The sequence below is a fragment of the Trichechus manatus genome, unplaced genomic scaffold (assembly GCF_000243295.1).
Source record: "Trichechus manatus latirostris isolate Lorelei unplaced genomic scaffold, TriManLat1.0 scaffold00074, whole genome shotgun sequence".
Lineage (NCBI taxonomy): Eukaryota > Metazoa > Chordata > Mammalia > Sirenia > Trichechidae > Trichechus > Trichechus manatus.
The window spans coordinates 569,597-593,330 of record NW_004444010.1 but is presented as its reverse complement, the minus strand read 5'-3'; positions in this window follow the sequence as shown (position 1 = coordinate 593,330).

The window sequence follows — 23,734 nt, the reverse complement described above, 5'->3', positions numbered from 1 at the left end:
CTCACACCATGCACAAAAACTAACTCAAAATGGATCAAAGACCTAAGTATAAAATCTAAAATGATAAAGATCATGGAAGAAAAAACAGGGACAACGCTAGGAGCTCTAATACGTGGCATAAACAGAATACAAACCATGAGTAACAATACACAAACACCAGAAGAGAACTACTAGGTAACTGGGAACTCCTAAAAATAAAATACTTACACTCATCAAAAGACTTCACCAAAAGAGTAAAAAGACAACCTACAGACTGGAAAAAAAAAATTTTGACTATGACAAATCCAATCAGCATCTAATCTCTAAAATTTACAAGATACTGCAAAACCTCAACAACAAAAAGACAAATAACCCATTTAAAAGATGGACAAAGGATATGAACAGACACTTCGCAAAAGAAGACATTCAGGTGGCTAACAGACACATGAAGAAATGCCCATGATCATTAGCCATTAGAGAAATATAAATCAAAACTACAATGAGATACCATCTCATCCCAACAAGGCTAGCATTAATCCAAAAAACCCAAAATAATAAATGTTGGAGAGGTTGTGGAGATACTGGAGCACTTATACACTGTTGGTGGGAATGTAAAATGGTACAACCACTTTGGAAATTGATTTGGTGCTTCCTTAAAAACCTAGAAATAGAAGTACCATAAGATCCAGCAATCCAGCTCCTTGGAATATATCCTAGAGAAACAAGAGCCATCACACGAATAGATATACGCACATCCACGTTCACTGCAGCACTATTCACAATAGCAAAAAGATGTAAACAACATAGGTGCCCATCAAAGGATGAATGAATAAACAAATTATGGTATATTCACACAATGGGATACTAGACAACAATAAAGAACAGCAATGAATCCGTGAAACATCTTATAACATGGAGGAATCTGGAAGGCATTTTGCTGGGTGAATTTAGTCAGTCACAGAAGGACAAATATTGTATAAGACTGCTATTATAAGAACTGAAGAAAAGGTTTAAACACAGAAGAAAACATTCTTTGATGGTTAGGAGAGTGCGGAGGGAGGAAGAGTGGTATTCACTAACTAGATAGTAGATAAGAATTAGCTTAGGTGAAGGGAAGGACAACACACACTACAGGGGAAGTCAGCGCAACTGAACTAAACCAAAGCTAAGGAGCTTCCTGAATATAACCAAACACTTTGAGGGACAGAGTAGCAGGGGCAGGGGTCTGGGGACCATGCTTTCAGGGGACATCTAGGTCAATTGGTATAACAAAGTTTATTAAGAAAATATTCTGCATACTGCTTTGGTGAGTGGCGTCGGGGGTCTTAAAAGCTAGTGAGCAGCCATCTAAGATGCATCAATTTGTCCCAACTCACCTGGAGTAAAGGAGAATGAAGAACACCAAAGTCACAAGGAAAGTATTAGCCCTAGAGACAGAAAGAGCCTCATAAACCAGAGACTGCATCAGCCTGAAACCAGAAGAACTAGATGGTGCCCAGCTACCACCGATGATTGCCCTGACAAGGAACACAACAGAAAGTCCCTGATGGAGCATGAGAAAAGTGGGGTGCAGAATTCAAATTCTAGTAAAAAGACTAGACTTAATGGTCTGACTGAGACTGGAAGAACCCCAAAAAGCATAGCCTCTGGACTCTGTCAACCCAGAACTAAAACCATTCCCAAAGCCAACTCTTCAGACAAAGATTAGACTGGATATGGGACATAAAATGATACTCATGAAGAGTGTGCTTCTTAGCTCAAGTAGATGCATGAGACTAAATGGGCAGCTCCTGTCTGGAGATGAGATGAAAAGGCAGAGAGGGTCAGGAGCTGGTTGAAAGGACATAGAAAATCAGGGGTGGAAGGAGGAAGGTGCTGTCACAGCATAGGAGAGCAATTATGGTCACTTAACAATGTATGTATAAATTTTTGTATGAGAGACTAACTTGAACTGTAAACTTTCACTTAAAGCACAACAATAAAAAAAATTTGAAAAAAAATGATTGCATAAAAGAGCTGAGAAGAAGATTTCAAAGGGCATCTAAAGAAGACAAACGTATTATACTGAAATGTGCAAAGACCTGGAGTTAGAAACCAAAAGAGAAGAACATACTTGGCATTTCTCAAGCTGAAAGAACTGAAGAAAAAATCTAAGCTTCGAGTTTCAATACTGAAGGATTCTATTGTACAACTCAGGAAGCATCAAAAGAAAATGGAAGGAATACACAGAGTCACTGTACCTAAAAGAACGGTTGACGTTCAACCATTTCAGAAAGTAGCATATGATCAATAACCAATGGTATGGAACGAAGAAGTCCAAGCTGCTCTGAAAACAAGGCTCCTGGAATTGATGGAATAACAATTGTAGTAGTTATGGTTGTGTGTCAACTTGACTGGGCTCTGATATTCAGTAGTCTGGAAGTTATGATGTAGTTTGGTAGTCATATGGTGATATAATCACTTTTGTAATGAGACTTGATATAATGTATCACCCCCATGATGGGATCTGCTGCGAATGGCCAATCAGTTGAAAGAGAGTTTCCTTGAGAGTGTGGCCTGCATCTAATATGAATGGATTTTCTGGCAAGGATCAGGAGTTTTTGTTCGCTCTGGATACTGCAGCTGGCTGCAGTTCATCTGATCTCCAGTTCTTGAAACCTGAGCTAACAGCTTACCTGCTGTCTTGCTTGCCGATCTTGGGATTTGTCCATCTTTGCAACCTGTGAGCAAGAGCCCTGTATCTGACCTGCAAATCTTTGGATCGCCAGGCCCTGAAGCTACATGAAACAGGAGATGCCTCTATCTTGATCCATGGAATTGGGACTTTCCAGGCTCTACAATCACAAGGAACCGTCAGAAATTCAAGCTGGATTCAGAAGAAGACGTGGAACCAGGGATATCAGTGCTGATGTCAGATGCATCCCGGCTGAAAGCAGAGAATACCAGAAAGATGTTTACCAGTGTTTTATTGACTATGCAAAGGCGTTTAACTGGGTAGATCATAATAAATTATGGACAACATTGCGAAGAATGGGAATCCCAGAACACTTAATTCTGCTCATGAGGAAATTTTACATAGATCAAGAGGCAGTCGTTCGAACAGAACAAAGGGATACTGTGTGGTTTACAGTTAGGAAAGGTGTGTGTCAGGGCTGTATCCTTTCCCCATACTTATTCAATCTGTATGCTGAGCAAATAATCCTAGAATCTGGCCTATATGAAGATGAATGGGGCATCAGGATTAGAGGAAGTCTTCTTAACAACCTGCCTTATGCAGCTGTCACAACCTTGCTTGCTGAAAGTGAAGGGGACTTGAAACACTTGCTGATGAAGATCGAAGACTACAGCCTTCAGTATGGTTTACACCTCAACATAAAGAAAACAAAAATCCTCACAATTGGACCACTAAGCAACATCATGATAAATGGAGAAAAGATTTAAGTTTTCAAGGATTTCATTTTACTTGGATCCATAATCAATACCCATGGAAGCAGCAGTAAGAAATCAAAAGACGCATTGCATTGGCAAATCTGCTGCAAAAGACCTCTTTTAAAGTGTTAAAAAGCAAAGATGCTATCCTGAAGACTAAGGTGCATGTGACTCAAGTTATGATGTTTTCAATTGCCACATATGCATGCAAAACCTGTATGATGAATAAAGAAGACAGAAGAAGGACTGATGCCTTTGAATTGTGGTGTTGGTGAAGAGTATTGATTATACCATGGACTGCCAAAGAACAAACAAATCTGTCTTGGAAGAAGTACAACCAGAATGCTCCTTAGAGCAGAAGATCGCAAGACTATATCTCACATACTTTAGAGATGTTATCAGGAGGGATCTATCCCTGGAGAAGGACATCATGCTTGATAAAGTAGAGGGTCAGCGAAAAGGAGGAAACCTTCAATGAAATGGATTGACACAGTGGCTGCAACAATGGGCTCAAGCATAACAACAACTGTGAGGATGGCTCAAGACCAGGCAGTGTTTCGTCCTGTTGTACACAGGGTTGCTATGAGTCAGAATCCGCTCGACAGCATATGAAAACAACACTATCACATGAGCCATTTCCTTGATATAAATCACTCTCTCTATATATTTATATGCTTCACTGGTATTACTTTTCTAGAGAACCCAGCCTAAGACACCAACTGAGATGTTTCAACAAACAGATGTTATACTGGAAGCACTCACTTGTCTATGTCAAGAAATTTGGAAGACAGCTACCTGGTCAACTGACTGGAAGATACTCATATTTATGTCCATTCCAAATTCAGGTGATCCAACCGAATGTGGAAATTATCCAAGAATATCATTAATATCACACACAAGCAAAATTTTGCTGAAGATAATTCAAAAACAGTTGCAGCAGTACATTGACAGGGAACTGCCAGAATTCCAAACCAGATTCAGAAGAGGAAGTAGAACGGGGGATATCGTTGCTGATGTCAGATGGATTTGACTAAAAGCAGAAAATACCAGAGAGATGTTTACCTATATTTTATTGATTATGCAAAGGCATTTGACTGTGTCGATCACAGCAAATTATGGATAATGTTGTGAAAAATGGGAATTTCAGAACATTTAATTGTGCTCATGTGAAACCTGTACATAGACCAAGAGGCAGATCAAAGAGAGCAAGGGGATACTGTGTAGTTTAAAATCAGGAAAGTTGTACGTCAGGGTTGTATCCTTTCAGCACACTTAATCAGTCTGTATGCTGATCAAATAATCTCAGAAGCTGTACTATATGAAGAAGAACGGGGCATCAGGATTGGAGGAAGACTCATTAACAACCTGCAGTAAGCAGATGATACAACTTGCTTGCTGGAAGTAAAGAAGATCTGTAGCACTTACTGATGCAGATCAAAGACTATAGCCTTCAGTATGGATTACACCTCAACGTAAAGGAAACAAAAATCTTCACCACTGGACCAATAAGCATGATAAATGGAGAGAATATTGAAGTTGTCAAGGATTTTGTTTTACTTCAATCCACAATCAATAGCCACGGAACCAGCAGTATTGCGTTGGGCTAATCTGCTGCGAAAGAACTCTTTAAAGGGTTAAAAAGCAAAGATATCACTTTGAGGACCAAAGTGTGCCTCACCCAAGCTTTTTATTTTCAATCACTTCATATGCATGGAAAAGCTGGACAATGAATAAGGAAGACAAAGAAGAATTGATGCCTTTCAATTATTGTTGGTGAAGAATATTGAATACCATGGTCTTCCTGAAGAATGATCAAATCTGTTTTGGAAGAAGTACTGACAGAATGCTCCTTAGAAGTGAGCATAGCAAGACTTTGTCATTTGTATTTTGGACATGTTATCAGGAGTGACCAGTTTCTGGAGAAGGACATCTTACTTGATAATGTAGAGGGTCACCAAAAAAGAGAAAGACCCTCAAGAGATGGATTGACACAGTGGCTGCAACCATGGGCTCAAACACAGTAAAGATTGTGAGGACGGTGCAGGCTGGGCAGTGTTTCTTTCTGTTATACATATGTCATGAATTGGTACGGACTCGATGGCACCTAACAACAAACAGAAATACTGATTAGCATAATGGCACTTTATGCTGGATCCAGTGGAGAAGTTGGACAGTATCAGACGAGTTAAATTTTAGTATTATGAAAGTCTGTTCCTCATAAAAAGGAACAGAGCACATTTAGTTAGTGGGTAAGGAAATATAGGGAAGTAGCCCCATAGGTTTTCCAAGGCTGTAATGTTTACAGAAGCAGATTGTCACATTCTTCAATCGTAGAGCACTTGGTGGGTTTGAACTGCTGACCTTTTGGATAGCAGCTGAGCACTTTAACCACTGTGCCAAGACATCATGATCCTGGACTCATATCCAGGCTTCACAGGGAATGAAAGGTCATATTTCAGAATACAGTGTCCCTCACGAGGTCTTTGCTCTAGTGCTCTTCATCCATTAAGACTCAGTTATTGTTGTTTCTATCTTTTGTTTATATTTCTCCTGCCACCTTTAAATAACTTCTCACTTTCTCTCAGCTTCACATATTTCTACTTATTCATGTCTCCCCAACCTTTATGATTTTTTTTATCTCTTTTCTAGAAAACTCTCCTGCCTTAGTCTCACTGTTTTTAATCACATAAAAATCCAATATCTTATTTGATCCATCGTTACCTATCAGTAGTGAGAACTCTCACTTAACAAATGTCTTATAAGAAGCCGCCGGCCAGCCTATGCCTAGGTAAGGGAGCATTGTCCAACCACATCAATTACGACTATGGTAGTAGGGCCACGTGGTAAAAAGCAAAGCAAAAAAAGCTACTTCTGGTAGCTTTGATCAGTCTGCAAAGGATAACTGACTCTTTAGAGTATACTTTTACTTTATGGGATTTGTTGTGTGAGACCATTGCACTTTCTACCTCCACTGCACTAATGTACTGCATTATTTTTTCTGCTTGCTGATGCCGAACTACTGATTATTACTCCTCATCAGCTTGGCATCCTATTAGCACATATCAGTCAATTCGGAACCCAAAATCTGATCAATAACTCTTTAGGTACTTCCCTAAAACCACCATACTGGCCTTTCAAGGGCTCTTATCAAGCTAAAACAACACCCAAAACACCAATAATGACACAAAACAGCACAATTACATTCCAAATGGTTCATAAAATAACAAAAGTTCTAGAAATGGAGAAAACAAAATTGACTAGTCCTCTGCTATGCACATTACATACCAGAGTAAGGAAAAGTATGTCTTGTTTCCTGGAATAAAGTAAAGGCAAACAAACCAACAAACAAAAGCAAGGAACATGGTCACCCTAGTTAGGATAGAACAAACCCCTCCATTCATGAAACTGCAAGCCTTTTTTCTGTAAGGTACTAACTCCCTCATGAAAACAACTCTGTTCCTGACTTCTGCAATACGATGTCTGAAGATATATGAGAATGCTTGTAAGGAGACGGCTGTTTGTTTTTTTTCTTCCATTATGAACAGACTAACTGCATCCTTGTAACTTTATAGTTAGACTTCTTTTCATGATTGCTGCCTGTGTGTGTGTGTGTGTGTGTGTGTGTGTGTGTGTGGTGGGGGGAGGGGAGTATGTGGAGATTACTTCTTTTGAAAACCGGACTTTATTATTTATTTATTTAGTTTCTGAGCTTCCCTTTCATAAAATACAGTCTAAAGGTAGAGTACCAAGAGCTGGGATGCAAGGGAAGGATTTATAAGGTTTGTGGGACATTTAAAGGATTGATGGGAATGAAAGTAGCAGATGGGAGAGTAAGCTATGCATGGAAGGAATTAAAAAAAAAAAAAAAAATACCGGTTGCTGTCAAGTCGATTCCAACTCATAGTGACCCTATAGGACAAAGTAGAACTGCCCCATAGGGTTTTCAAGGAGTGGCTGGTAGATTTGAACTGCCAACCTTTTGGTTAGCAGCCACGCCCTTAAACACTGAGCCACCAGGGCTTCTATGGAAGGAATAGCATAAACCAAATCATGAAGTATGGCATGCTCCCAGGAGTGGCATGTGTCAGGGATGCCAGTCCAGATGGGCCACAGGTTTTGTATGGTAGCAGAAAGACAAAATAATACAGAAAAAGTAATAGTAGAACTGAACAATCATGTTATCACTGGTGTTTCTTTTGTTTTTAACCAAATTGAGCATTAATATATGCTATTTTTGATACTCAGCTGCACACACTTGTATTGTGTAGATAACCTTAGATGTCTTTTATAATGCATATTTTCCACGTTGAAATATTCTTTAGGGAAGAGTCTGAGCTTCCAAGTAGCTTCATTAGACGATAGTCAGTCCTGGATGGTGCAAGTGGTTTACGTGAGACTACTAACCTAAAGGTTCGCAGTTTGAATCCATCCAAGGGAACCCCAGAAGAAAAGCCTGGAGATATGCTTCTGTAAGTTTTACAGCCAAGAAAACCTTATGGAGCAGCTCTATTTCTCTGCAACACATGGGACACCATGAGTCAAAAATGGCTCAATAGCAATGGGTTTTTGTTGTTGTTATCTTTTTTTAATAGCGTAAGAAAAGGAATACTTCAGTTTTTTTCAGAAAGCATGCAACTTCAGTAAAAATATGGGGATTAAAGATGATTTTCATTCATAGTCTTTCTGTGTTTCTTGTTGTTTCCACACTGTTACTTCTACTTTAGAGGCCATTTGGAGAGGAATAACTTATATGAGTTGCAAAATAAAAATATAAAGCAAATACATTTTTTGTGCCATATGCAGTGATTAAATAAAAAAATAGTTATCACAACTACACTAGATAATAAAAGCATATCAGTAATCACATACAGACGTTTTTTATCCACCATCCACTTCCCCCGGGAAATGGGTTCCCCTGGCATTTATTCCCTATAGTGTTAAATTAAACTTGATTGTGTTTCCTGATGTGGATAAGTATCCATCTGTAGCCCTGATTACCACCATTATTATGTGTTATTAACCAATGTGAAAATTATCAAGTTACATAATGAGAGCAGTCAGTTAACAACACTTGCCTTCACATCCTTACTTGAGCGTGCTTTCCACAAATGACAAGAGTTTAAAACTGAAATTTGTTTTTAAGCAAAGTAGATATAGTTTTTTGATGTGTGTTTTAAAAAATATTTTTGCTAGCTATTTTCTTTCTCCAAAGCCTCTATCACATGAGAACGCTAATCGTCAACTTACTATGGGGTTAAGTACAATTGTCTAGGATGATAACAGCTGTAGAAACCAGATTTGGCTAGTCTTGGGAGTAATTAAACAAATGATCTTTTAAGAATTTCATTTTCAGGCTTCCTCACTGAGTAAATTATAAAGATGTGCCCCAGGGAACATTAAGGAAATAATGAGGCTTTCATTTCCATATGTCGGATTAGTTTTTTTTTTTTTCCTAGTGTATTTATTAGGCCATGAGCTAATTTCCTGGTTAATTCAATACAGAGAAGACCCTGAACATTTTCCAATAAAGAGCACAAGCAAAGAGCCAGTGCCAATAGGGCTTTGCCACCAGAACATCTTTCATGCTTGCCATAATCCCATAGTACCATCTGAATGCATATGTGCAAGTGGAAAATAAACACGTACAGAAGAGAATTCATCTTCAAAAGTGATATGACATTGTCTATCCAAGCTACATATAACTATTACCAATGTCGAGGACGTTTGATACATCATCTGAAGGTAAAAGATTTGGAAAACAAATTTTCTGTTTGTTTCATGGTGTCTTAGCTAAACTGCTTATTTAAATTGAAATTCATTGGCTCTCTCTAGCAGGATGTCTTACAAAATTGCTATTCTAGAACAAGATTCTAAAATTAGAATATCTTATTTTGAAATACTTTCTAACAGGCCTGCACACGATACAGATCCAGATGGTGCAGCTAATCCCCAGTAGAGGCATCTTGTAGATCTGAATGGTCTCAAAGGTCTGAGCTACATCATGCTCACCATTTCATCTTTCTTTTTGTAGGTATGCACTACTGATCACATGCTCTTGGCACCTTCTAGGATTCCATTAACTCTAATACTAGTGATGTTTTAGAAACTAACCCATATCTCCATTCTAGTCTCTGGCCGAGTCTTTACTTTTCATGGACTGGGTTTTTGTTTCTTAGAAACAAGTTTTACTAGTGGACCATCCAAACATGACCAGGAGCCCCGTCATGTTTCATATGAAGAATAAATTCTGACGAATAGATCTCTTGGAGGCACCAGGTCAGACAGCTGATATCAGTATCTCTGAATACGTCTGCAAACTCTTCACAAGCTAGTGAGAATTGACCCACACTAAATTTACTAAAATAAAATAGAGCTATAGGGTTCCTAAGAGAACTAAAAGATAGTTTTCTACAAACAAGTAGAAAACGTTACCTCTAAACTTGAGATAACCATTGTAGTGAGTAAAATAAAACTATAAACAAATATCCATAATGAAAGGTAATGAGTGAAATAAAACTCTCCCTATATGTTCCATTGTCATTTTGTGTATATATACAAAATATATGTACACACAGAAGCTACTTACCCATCTCCCACTTCTCTGGGGGAGAATGGGTTCCCTTGACATTTATTCTCTATAGAGTTAAACTTGGTTGTTTAATTTACTGAAATATCTATTACTAAACATATATACTAAAATATATAGAGGCACAAAATATACCTCCATTACATCACATTATATATATATATATATATATAAATTTGGACCTGGCCAACTGACTGGAAGAGATCCATGTTTATGCCTATTCCCAAGAAAGGTTATCCTACTGAATGCGGAAATTTTATTGAAAAATATCATTAATACCACATGCACGTAAAATTTTGCTGAAGACCGTTCAAAAGTGTCTGCCGCAGTACATTGACAGGCAATCACCAGAAATTAAAGCTGGATTCAGAAGAGGATGTGGAACAAGGGATAACATTGCTAATGTCAGGTGGATCCTGGCTGAAAGCAGAGAATAGCAGAAAGATGTTTACCTGTGTTTTATTGACTATGCAAAGGCATTAGACTGTGTAGATCATAACAAATTATGGATAAAAGTGTGAAGAATGGGAATTCAAGAACGCTTAATTGTGCTCATTAGAAAACTTTACATAGATCAAGGGATAGTCATTCGAAGAGAATGAAGGGATTCTGTGTGGCTTAGTCAGAAAAGGTGTGAGTCAGGGTTTTATCCATCTACCATACATATTCAGTCTGAATGCTGACGAAATAATCCAAGAAGCTGAACTATATGAAGAAGAATGGTGCATCAGGATTGAAGGAAGGCTCATTAACTACCTGCAATATGCAAATGACATAACCTTGCTTGCTGAAAGTGAAGAGGACTTGGAGTACTTACTGAGGAAGATCAAAGACTACAGTCTTCAGTATGGATTACACCTCAACAAAAGAAAACAAAAATCCTCACAACTGGACCAATAAGAAACATCATGATAAATGGAGAAAAGACTGAAGTTGTCAAGGATTTCATTTTACTTGGATCCAGAATCTACACCCATGGAAGCAGCAGTCAAGAAATCAAAAGACACATTGCATTGGGCAAATCTGCTAGAAAAGACCTCTTTAAAGTGTGGAAAAGCAAAGATGTCACCTTGAAGACTAAGGTGCACTTGACCCAAGCCATGGTATTTTCAATCACCTCATATGCATGGGAAAGCTGGAAAATGAATAAGGAAGACCAAAGAAGAATTGTTGCATGTGAACTGTGGTGTTAAAGAAGAATATTGAATATACCATGGACTACCAGAAGAACTAACAAATCTGTATTGGAAGAAGTACAGACAGAATGCTCCTTAGAAGCAAGAATGGCTAGACTTTGTCTAACATACTCTGGACATGTTATCAGGAGGGATCAGTCCCTGGAGAAGGACATCATGCTTGGTAAATAAAGGGTCAGCGAAAAAGAGGAAGATCCTTGAAGAGATGGACTGACACAGTGGCTGCAACAATGGGCTCAAGCATAACTATGATTGCAAGGATGGCACAGGACCAGATAGTGTTTTGTTCTGTTGTCCATAGGGTCACTATGAATATGAACCAACTTGATGACACCTAACAACAACAAACAGACAAGGAAGGAACGGCATTTGGGAGAGTAATAGTATATGACAAGTTATTATGTGCCATGTAAGGGAGTTTAACTATGTTAAAGGGGATAGTAGCATGATAATATTAGTGTTTTAGAATAAGAGTTTGGCAATGATGTTGAGCTTGAATTTGAGTGGCTTAGAATGAAAGCAGATATACTAGAAAATTGTCGATAAAAAAGAATGAGAGCTCCCTCTACGTCAGTTAGATGAAAGAAAGTATGATGGCCGGAAAAGTCATTTAGGAAATTCAGATCAGAATTTGGCCATCCAGAATGACAGACAAAAAAACTGCATATTTTTGGAAAGGGTTTATTTTAATATGGAGATGAATATTTCATTCAAATAGACTGAAGAACACAAGTTTGTTGTTGTTGGTTGTTTCTTTTTTTTTTTGCTACAGTGACTTGCAGGAGCTTTGATGCACAAAATCCCATGAAGGCACTCGAAGAATTTAGAATCCGAGTATCATTTAAAAAATTTAGATATTAATCGGTAATAGAGAGGGAAGACTAGTTAGGAAAACTGAAATCATCTCCGAACTGTGTTACTAGGTATGTTTACAAAAGTAAATTACCATCTCTGGACCTCAATTTAAGTGAATGTATAATGGAGAGACTGAGGAATATATTTCAGTTCTCTTTCAACTCTTAACTATAAAGTTGTCTTGGATACGCTTCTTTTAAAAATAGCATGATACAGTTGCAGTGGCATGTAAGGGAGGGCAATTATTCTTACCTCTATCACTAAATCACTAGTAACAATAAATACCTGAATGTCGGAGTCCACACAAATGTGAGTGTACATACACACACAGGTAAAGACCCCCTTGAGTAATTCACACTCTACAAAGGACAAAACAAATCAATCATTTGATTATTTGTTTCAGAGTGTTGTTATGATCATATGAGTTAATGTATATGAAAGTGCTTTGGAAACAAGAAAATAATATATAAATGGAAGGAAATATCTTTCTAGGTATGTTGTTTTTAATTGCCAGCCGGTCAGTTTCAACTCATGGCAATCCCATGTGTGCAGAGTAGTACTGCTTCATAGGGCATTCAAGGCTGTGACTTTTTGGAAGCAGATTTTCAGGCCTGTCTTCCTTGTTATCTCTGAGTGGGTTTGAACCACTGACCTTTCAGCTAGTGGTTGAGCGCTAACTGTTTGCACCACCCAGGGACTCCTTTCTAGGTATAACACTGTGTAAGAGATATCCATGGTACCAAAGATGGAGTACTGTTTGATACTTGTTCAATAACATTTATTGAATATCTACTATGTATCAAGCAGTATTCTTGGGAATGACATACAACTTTGAACAAAACATGTCAGGTTCTTATTTTCTGTTTTTAATTGTAATTGTTACAGATAGACAATAATCAAATAGACTAGAGAATGTCAGCTAATGATAAGTTCTGTAATTGAAATATGACAGCACTTTGTGATAGTGACTGAACAGCTATACATGGAGTAGCCAAAAAGGCCTCTGAGGTTTGAGCCAAATTTTGAATGACAAGAGGAGTGTAATATGATGAGAAGTAAGAAGAAGCCAGACAGTAAAAGGCCAGACCAAGTTTAGGGGCTGAGATTTCATTTAAAGGCAGATGAGGAACTATTGGAGTGGTTAGGCAGAAGAACAGACCATATAATTTTAATATTAAGCAATTTTACTTCTGTTGCTTTATGGAGAATGTAGATAGTTAATATTGGAAACAGTGTAAAGATTTAAATTATAGATGTGAAACGATGGTGATTGGGACTACGATGGTAAAAGTTAGAGAGAAGGGAATAGATTTGGCATGCATTTTGGAAGAAATTAAAATTTAGAATTAGTAGGACTAGTTAATGGCTTAGATGTTGGAGTAGGGAAGAGAAAGGAAAGCAAGTATTCTCAGTCCCTGATACTTTGTTGCTTCTCAATAAATGATTGTTGAATGAATGAATGAATGCTAGAACTGGATGTTGGGAAATGTCATGGAATTTGCCGTTTTGGAAAGGAAGAAAGGGAGTTTCAAAGTAGTGTGTGCTAAGGTTGTCTGCCTCCTCTTGACAGCTGCTAATTGCTTAATTCTCTTTCCAACTGAAGTTTCAGACTGAAGTTGAATTAATGTATCTTCTTACAGAGAAACAGAATACTCTCATATTCAGCTACTGAATGTGTTATGAGCAAGCCAAGATAGTTGGCTCCATTTCTACTTAAACCTTCAGGTGGATTTGACTTTCAGCTTTGACATTATCTAAGCTTTTACAGAGAATGACTCTTAGCAAATTGTAAAGATAGCTTGATGTAACTTGTACATTGGGTCTGTGTTGTAAAGTCTCTTAAATCAGCTTGGCAACATGGGAGACAGAGATCCAAATCAATATGTTTGCTAAGTGGAACCAAATAGTTTAATTGGGTTTTCTAATGAAATTTACTTTCACATAAACAATAAATTTTTTCATTAAACAGAACATAGTATGGAAGCATTGGAGTGCTTTTCCACCAAAAGAAATGTGGCCAATCAAATCTATAAAAAAAAAGGTTTAAAGTGCCTCTCTTTTAGAAGTGAGAAAAGTGGGAGATTATGAGAACTGAAATTCATGAATTGATCTGATGTTCTCACTTTAGGAATTGGCCAATCTCATAATATCCTGAAATTTTAGAATGGAAATCTGAGATATAAATGTTTGTAAAGGACATTTACATACATCCTTCAAGATTTATCGATTTATTTAGGAAAAAAAGTGACTAACACCTCTTAATTTCAGAGTGGAATCATAGAGTTCTAGTACATTGGAGCTAGAAAGATTTTGAGATTCTGTAAACCAGTGTTGTTCAATGGAAACACAATAAAAGCCACATAAGTAATTTTAGTGGAGCTCTGGTGGCACAGTGGTTAAGAGCTATGGCTAACTAAAAGTTCAGCAGTTCGAATCCATCAGCCACTCCTTGGAAACCCTATGGTGCATCTCTACTCTGTCCTATAGGGTTGCTATGAGTTGGAATCGACTCGACGGCAAAGAGGTTTGGATGTAATTTTAAAATTTCTGGTAGCTATAGTAAGTAATACAAAGGATCCCTGATGGTGCAGTGGTTAAATGCTTAAATGCTAACAGAAAGTTGGGTGGTTTGAACCCACCAGCTGCTCCTTGGGAGAAAGATGTGGTGGTCTGCTTCCATAAGATAACAGCCTTGGAAACCATATGGGGCAGTTTTATTTTGTCCTATGAGGTCGCTATGAGTCAGAATTGACTACACAGCAATGAGTTTGTTCATTTGTTTGTATTTTTTTATTAATACAAGTAAAATTGAACAAATGAAATTAATTTTAATACCTACTATACAAAATACCTATTGTTACTTAATATAGCCAACATATTATCATTTCAACACACAACTGTTGTAAAAATTATTAATGAGATATTTTATATTATATTTTTAATACTAATTCTTCAAAATCTGGTGTGTATTTTACACTTACAGCACATCTCAATTTGGTCTACCCACACTTCATGTGCACAGTAGCCACATATATCCAGTGACTATTGTATTTGACAGCACAGGTCTAAACCACATTTTAGAGATAAAGAAAACAACATCCTGGATAAATTAATCAGCTGCTCAAAGTCACAGAGCAAGTACTTTACAACCTGACTTACATACCTCACTTTTATAACATTGGGCTTAATAATAATATTGATAATTGTTTGTGTTTTCTGGGCATTAATCATGTGCCAAGAAAGCACTGTTCCAAACTTTTTACATTAATTAACTCATTAAATTTTCATAACAATGAAAGTAGTTTGCTATCTAGTCAATTCCAACTCATGGCAACCCCATGAGTGCCAGAGTAGAACTGTGCTCCAAAGGGTTTTCAATGACTGCTTTTTCAGAAGTGGATTGCCAGGCCTTTCTTCTGAAGTGCTTCTGGGTGGACTCAAACCGCCATCCTTTCTGTTAGCAACTGAGCACTTAACTGCTTGCACCAACCATGGCAGGGATGCCCATAACAATGAGGAAGATGGTATGTTTCTTATTATACTGATAGGAAACCAAGTGTAATGGATTGAATTTTGTCCCCCCAAAATGTGTGTCAATTTGGCTAGGCCATGAGTCCTAGTATTGTGTGATTGCCCACCATTTTATCAGCTGTTGTGATTTTTCTATGTGTTGTAAATCCTACTTCTATGATGCTAATGAAGCAGGATTAGATGCAGTTAAATTAATGAAGCAGGACTCAATCTACAAGATTATCTTGTATCTTGAGTTGATCTCTTTTGAGATATAAAAGAGAGAAGCAAGCAGAGAGACAGAGGGACCTTATACCACCAAGAAAGCAATACCAGGAGAAGAGTGCATCCTTTGGACCTGGGGTCCTTGCACAGAGAAGCTCCTAGACCAAAGGAAGATTGGTGACAAGGACCTTCCCCCAGAACCATCAGAGAGAGAAAGCCTTCCCTTAGAGCTGGCACCCTGAATTCAGACTTCTAGCCTCCTAGACTGTGAGAGAATAAATCTCTGTTTGTTAAAGCCATCCACTTGTGATATTTCTTTTATAGCAGCACTAGGTAACTAAGACACCAAGGCATGGAAAAGTTAAGTCTTGGCCAAAGGTACCAGCTTCTAAGTGGCAAAGGAAGGATTTGAACCCAAGAAGTCTTCTTCCAGCCTATGTTCTTAACCATGACAGTTTTCTGTCAAAGGGTAAAAGAAATGAATTTATTTTTTATGGCAAAAGAAAAGTACTGAAAAATACTGTCAGTCAAAGGCAGTATGTACCTAACGTTTCCATCAATAATAATTTTGTTGAACTCAACTGAACACTTAAAGTAATGTGGTTCTAGTGAGCTGAAAGCATCCTTTTCAGCAAATTCACTGCATTTCTGGCACAAGATGTTGTTATGGACTTTACAGGGCTGAGTGTCTGCTATCCCTTCCAGAGGAGCTTCAGAGTTTTCATTTTCTCTTTCTGGTCTTTCCATTTGGTAGATTACTTTTTACCTAATTGCATTTTGCCTTGCTCTTATTGTAGGAAAACCATAGAATTCTTGTATTTCTCTGAAGTGTAGGACTTTTTAAGCATTGCAGTCATAAAATTTCCCTGTATATATACTTCCATTACCTTATTCACATTTCTGGCTACTGATACACGTGAAGCTAATTTCATTATACCAAGAAATAATCAATTGATTTATTAACTAACAAAATTAGTGATAGTATTGATGCCTCAGAGACAATAGTCAATATCAAATCACATAAAGAAGCAGGTCAAGATGACTCCAGCAAGTGACCAAAATAACTAACCAGGGAACTTTCCAGAGGAAGATAAGGTAATGGAACTACCTGAGATAGAATTCAAAAGACTAATATACAGAGCTCTCCAAGAGATCAGAAAGATCAGGCAAAACTCAGAGTAAGCCAAGGACACACAGACAAAGCAATAGACGAATTCAGGAAAAGAATACAAGAACAAAATGATAAAATTAACAGGCTTATAGAATCTACACAGAGGCAGCAACTAGAAATTCAAAAGATTAACAACAAAATTGCAGAATTAGACAACTCAATAGAAGGTTATAGGAGCAGAATTGAGGTAATGGAAGTCAGAATTAGTAAGATTGAAGACAAATCCCTTGACACCAATTTATTTGAGGAAAAGTCGGAAAGAAGACTTTAAAAAAATCAAGAAATCTTAAGAATTATGTGGGACACTATCAAGAGGAAAAACCTACAAGTGATTGGAGTATCAGAACTGGGTGGGGGGAGGATCACATAAAACACAGAGAGAATTGTTGAAGATTTGCTGGCAAACTTCCCTGATATCAGGAAAGACAAGAAGATATCTATCGAAAAAGGTCAACCAAGTTCATTCAGGGTAGATCCCAAAAGAAAATCACCAAGACATATCATAATCAAACTTGCCAAAACCAAAGACAAAGATAGAATCTTGAGAGCAGCTAGACATAAATGAAAAATCACCTACAAAAGAGAACCAATAAGACTAAACTCTGACTACTCAGCAGAAACCATGCAAGCAAGAAGGCAATGGGATGACATACATAAAGTCTTGAAGGAAAAAAATTGCCAGCCAAGAATTACATACCAGCAAAACTGTCTCTCAAATATGATGGCAAAATTAGGTCATTTCCAGATAAACAGAAGTTAAAGGAACTTGTAAAAAACAAACCAAAATTATAAGAAATATTAAAGGATGTCCTCCAGTTAGAGAACCAACAATATCAGACAACAATCCCAAACTAGAACAACTAGTTATCAACTAGTTATCAACCTAGATAGGGAAATCACAAAAACACATCAAAGCTAAAAGACTGAAAAATAGAGAACCAGAGATGTTAATTTGTAAATGATGACAACGTCAAAAAAGAAGGAATAAACAGAGTAGTCATAGAACTTCCACATGGAGAGGAAGTTAAAGCAATCTCAAGAAATAAGAAATCGACTTAAACTTAGAAAAATAAAGGCAAATTTTAAGGTAACCACAAAGGAAGTTAACAAACGTACCCATCAAAATAAAAAAGAAGAAAAACATAAAGACTCAGCAAACACAATATCAACAATAATGAAAAAAGTGAAAAGAAAAACGACCCAGCAGAGAAAATTAATTGGAGCAAAGAAACTATCAACACCACACACACATGCAAATACATCAAAATGACAGCAGTAAACTCATACCTATCAATAATTACACTAAACGTAAATGGATTAAATGCACCAATAAAGAGACAGAGCGTGGCAGAATGGATTAAAAAAAACACAATCTGTCTATGTGCTGCCTACAAGAGACACACCTTAGACTCAAAGACAGAGACAAACTAAAAGTTAGATGGAAAGGATGGAAAAAATATATCAAACAAACAACAAACATAAAAGATCAGGAGTGGCAATATTAATCTCTGACAAAATAGACTTTAAAACAAAATCCACCACAAAGGATAAGGAGGCACACAATATAATGATTAAAGGATCAGTACACCAGGAGGATGTAACCATAATTAATATATACATGCCCAATAACAGGGGCTCCAAAATAAATAAAACAAACTGTAACAGCATTGAAAATAGAAATACACAGCTCCACAATAATAGTAGGAGACTTCAACACAACACTTTCGGTGAAGGACAGAATATCTAGAAAAAAAACTCAAAAAAAAATACAGAAGATCTAAATGGCACAGTCTATCAACTGGACCTCATAGCCATATACAGAACATTCCTTCCAGCAGCTGCCAAGTATAAATTCTTTTCCAATGCACATGGGACATTCTTCAGAATAAACCACATTTTAGGCCACAAAACAAGCCTTATCAGAATCCAAAATGTTGAAATATTACAAAGCATCTTTTCTGACCATAATGTCGTAAAAGCAGAAATCTATAACAGAAACAGCAAGGAAAAAAAATTAAATACACAGAAACTGAATGACACCTTGCTCAAAAAATCTTATAGAAAAAATCAAGGATGGAATAAAGAAATTCATAGAATCAAATGAGAATGAAAACACATCTTACCAGAACCATTGGGACACAGCAAAAGCAGTGCTTAGAGGTCAATTTATAGCAATTAATGCACCTATCCAAAAAGAAGAAAGGGCCAAAATCAAAACATTAACCCTACAACTCGAACAAATAGTAAGAGATCAGCAAAAGAAGCCATCTGGCACCAGAAGAAAGAAAACAATAAAGATTAGAGCAGAAATAAATGAAATGGAGAATAGAAACAATTGCAAGAGTCAACAAGATCAAAAGTTGGTTCTTTGAAAAGTTCAACAAAATTGACAGACCATTGGCCAAACTGACAAAAGAAAAACAGGAGAGGAAGCAAATAACACAAATAAGAAATGAGATGAGTGATATCACAACAGACTCAACTGAAATAAAAAGGATCATAGCAGAATACTATGAAAAATTGTACTCCAACAAATTTGAAAACCTAGAGGAAATGGACGAATTTCTGGACACACATTACCTACCTAAACCAACACAAACAGAGATAGAAAAACTAAATAAACCAATGACAAAGGAAGAGATTGAAGAGGTAATTAAAAAAAAACTCTCAACAAAAAAAAGCCCTGGCTTGGACGGCTTCACTAGAGAATTCTACCAAACTTTCAGAGAAGAGTTAACACCACTACTATCAAAGATATTTCAGAGGATAGAAAAGGAAGGCATACTCCTGAACTCATTCCATGAAGCCAGCATAACCCTGATGCCAAAGCCAGGTAAAGACACCTCAAAAAAAGAAAATTACAGACCAATATCCGTCATGAACATAGAAGCAATAATCCTCAACAAAATCTAGCCAATTTAATTCAACAGCATATCACCAACTAGATAGTAGACAAGGATCAAATTGGGGAAGTCAGCACAAGCTGGACCAAAGCAAAAGCTAAGAAGTTTTTTGGACATATTCAAACACTCTGAGGGACAGAATAGCTGGGGTTGGGATCTGGGGACCATAGTTTCAGGGGACATCTAGGTCAATTGGCATAACAAAGTTTATTAAGAAAATGTTCTACATCCCACTTTGGTGGGTGGCACTGGTGGTCTTAAAAGCTCACAAGCAACCATCTAAGATACATTAATTGGTCCCATCCCACTTGGAGCAGAAGGGAATGAAGAAAACCAAAGACATAAGGAAAATATTAGCTCAAAGGACTAAGGGACCACGTGAACCAGAGACTTCACCAGTCTGAGACCAAAAGAACGAGATAGTGCCCAGTTACCACCAATGACTGCCTTGACATGGAACACAACAGAGAGTCCTGGACAGAGCAGGAGAAAAATGTAGAAAAGAACTCAAATTCATGTAAAAAGACTAGCCTTAATGGTCTGACAGAGACTGGAGGAACCCCCAAAACTATGGCCCTGTACACACTGTTATACCAGAAGTGAAACTATTCCTGAAGCCCACTCTTCAGACAAAGATTAGACAAGACTATAGAACAAAAAATAATACAAGTGAGGAATGTGCTTAGTTTAATCAGATAAAGGAGACCAAATGGGCAGCTTCTATCCAAAAGCGGGATTAGAAGGCAGTAAGGGACAGGTACTGGTAGAATGGACACAGGGAACCTGGGGTGGAAAGGGGGCATGTGCTGTGCTGTCACATTGTGGAGATTGCAACTAATGCCACAAAACAATATGTGTATAAATTTTTGTATGAGAAATTAACTTGAGCTGTAAAATGTCACCTAAAGCACAATTTAAAAAATGCTGATAGTAAACTATTTTTTTTGCATTGAAATATTTTTGATATCTCATATATACCTTAATGATATGCCAGAGAAAGAGGTGATAGTCTGCTTCTATAAAGATTACAGCCTTGGAAACCATATGGGGCAGTCCTACTCTGTCCTATAGGGTCGCTATGAGTCAGAATTGACTTGATGGCAACAGTTCTGGTTTTGGGTTTTGGGTATTTGTTTTCTAGGTATGATGCAACACATTTTCTAGGAATGATGCAACCTATGGCTTAAAAGGAGTCCCTGGGTGGTCCAAAAAGTTAATGTTCTTGGCTGCTAACTGAAAGGTTGGAGGTCTGAGTCCACCCAGAAGTGTCTCAGAAGAAAAACCTGGTGATCTAATTCTGAAAAATCAGCCATTTAAAATTCTATGGAGCAGTTCTACTCTGACACACATGGGGTTGCCATGAGTCGAAATCAGCTCAATGGCAACTGGTAGGTGGTAGTGGTGATGTGACTTAAAACAACAGAACTTTATTGTCTCACAGTTCTGGAGGCTAGAAGTCAGAATTTAGGGTCTCGGCAGTTCCAGGTTCTCTCTGAAGGCTTTCTGGGAGTTCTCTTCTTGTCCATCCAGGTTCTGAGAGCATAATTCTAACCTGCACCTCTGTCAGTCGTCAGCCATCACATGGAGTTCTTCCCTTTGTGTGTCTCTTATCCTGTTTTAAGAGGACACCAGTCACACTGGAATAGGGCCCATCCTACTCCTATATAACCTCATGTTAATTAATTTCATCTGCAAATACGCGATTCCAAAATAAGGTCACATTTGCAGGTTCCGGTGGTTAGACTTGAACATAACATTTTGGGGGACATAATTCAACTCACAACACATACCTAATGAATTTCTTTATACGAGATACTGATTTTGACTTTTTAACAAAGTTAAATTTGATGTATCGTGAGCTATCTATCCATGTTGGAAATGCCCAAGGTCAAAGTATCTGCCAAACACAGGATGTGCTTTCATGTGCATTCCATCCACTTACATCAGTTAGAAGCTGATTTTAAGATTCTTTCCTTCTCCCTCTCTCTCTTTAAAAAGAGATAAGATGCATCCAAGTTTAAAAGCTCAAATGTTTTTGCACTACATCATACAAAGTCAATTGCATTTACCCTGCCAGTTTTATTTTCCTTATTTAGATGAAAGGCAGTTTTAACAAGCCACGATTATCTAGGTTTTGCTTCTTTCTGTGGCTTCGGATGTGGAAATGGATCCTTGAGCTGCTTACTGCTGACAATTAGACCAAGCATTTCCCTTACCTTCTGATTAATGGTCCTAATTCCAATCTTCTCCTCACCATACATCCTTCCATTGCTTCCATCCATTCAAGGGAACTGAAGACATTTGCTAAAAGGACAACGGCTATTACTGACCATGTTCACGGTCAGGCAGCAGATCCAATCCTGATTATTTTGAACAACCAAAAAAAATTAATATAATTCCTTTATTATAGTGAAAGCCTAGAACTATCCTCTCTCTTGACTACACTGTTACGTATATGTCCTCAGAATGCCACAATTAACTAAAGGCATTTTCCTCTAGTTTTACCTGGCAAGTTAAATGGTAATAATTTTCTGCCTCAATTTTTCTACTCAAGCTTTCCTTTTAAAAGTCAAGCAAATAGTGTTTTTTAAAGTGGTTGTGTAGATAAACATAATTTCCCAGATTATTTCACAGCACATCAGGGTGCTTTGGATGCAAAACGCCCACCCCTCCTGTCAGTATTCATTATGTGCGTCTGGGGTTGTACTTCTGGAGAAAGCCTCATGGCTGTACTGTCACATGTGAATTTCATTTCCCTGTTATTGTTCCTGTAATACCCGTTCTTGCAAGGTTGTATTTTATAGGAACAAAAATGGTCTCTATTTGGAAAAACATTCGGTGGGTGCTCATTATAAATGCTGAAAGACTGATCAAAGGATTGTTACTAAATAATGCTACCATTACCTTTTAACCTCAAAGTGTTTCACATTTAACTCCTCCTTTTCTTTTTAATATAGGACTCCTATTCTTTGCCTTGAGTGTCTTGAGCCCTTCTTATCAGAAAAATAAATCCTAATCTAAAACTGTATGAAATGTCAGTTTATATGGGGGGGGGGGGGGGGGGGGGGGAAGCATAAAACAGCCTGTAGGATAGTTTTGATTGTCTTGGAAACATATTTCTCAATAGACCCCTATGGGCATGGATGTTAGAGATTCTATTTAAAAACTTTAATTCTTTAATATTTCCAAAAGGTTACATTTGGAAAATTGTAATTAAAGTTCTTAAATATTTAATTGTGATTTCTTAAGTGTCTTTGTTATAGTTAATTAGATAAAATACGGAAGCAAAGATACGTATTGCTACTATTATTATCTTAATAAAATATTAATGCTACAAAAGCCAACCTTTGATTATATCACTTTCCTGGTCAGAAACATTCAGTCACTTCCTACTGACCTATAGAATAAAATATGAGCCCTCTGGGCTGTATTTAAGGTCCCTGAAATGTGACTCAGTCTATGCTGCCCATTTTATCTCTCTGTTTCACTCCCTAAGCGCTACTCAGTCTTATTCTGACAAATATTCAGATATTAACAATAAAGAGCCTCCCTTGATAAGCTGTGTCCACGTTAAACATCCTTATCTTATTTTCATTTCTTTCTGCTATCTAACCAGATGGAGCCCCGGTGGTGAAGTAGTTGGAGCTCAGTTGCTAACCAAAAGGTCGGCTGTTCGAATCCACCAGCCGCTCTTTGGAAACCCTGTGCGGCAGTTCTACTCTGTCCTATAGGGTCTTTACGAGCCGGAATCAACTCAGTGGCAACCGGTTTTATCTAACCAGATAGCTAAAAATGTTCTAAGTAAACAGTCTGCTTTTCATTCAAGACAGGACAGACTGTCTTGAGAAAGACTGTATCAGTACAATTAGTATGTTAAATT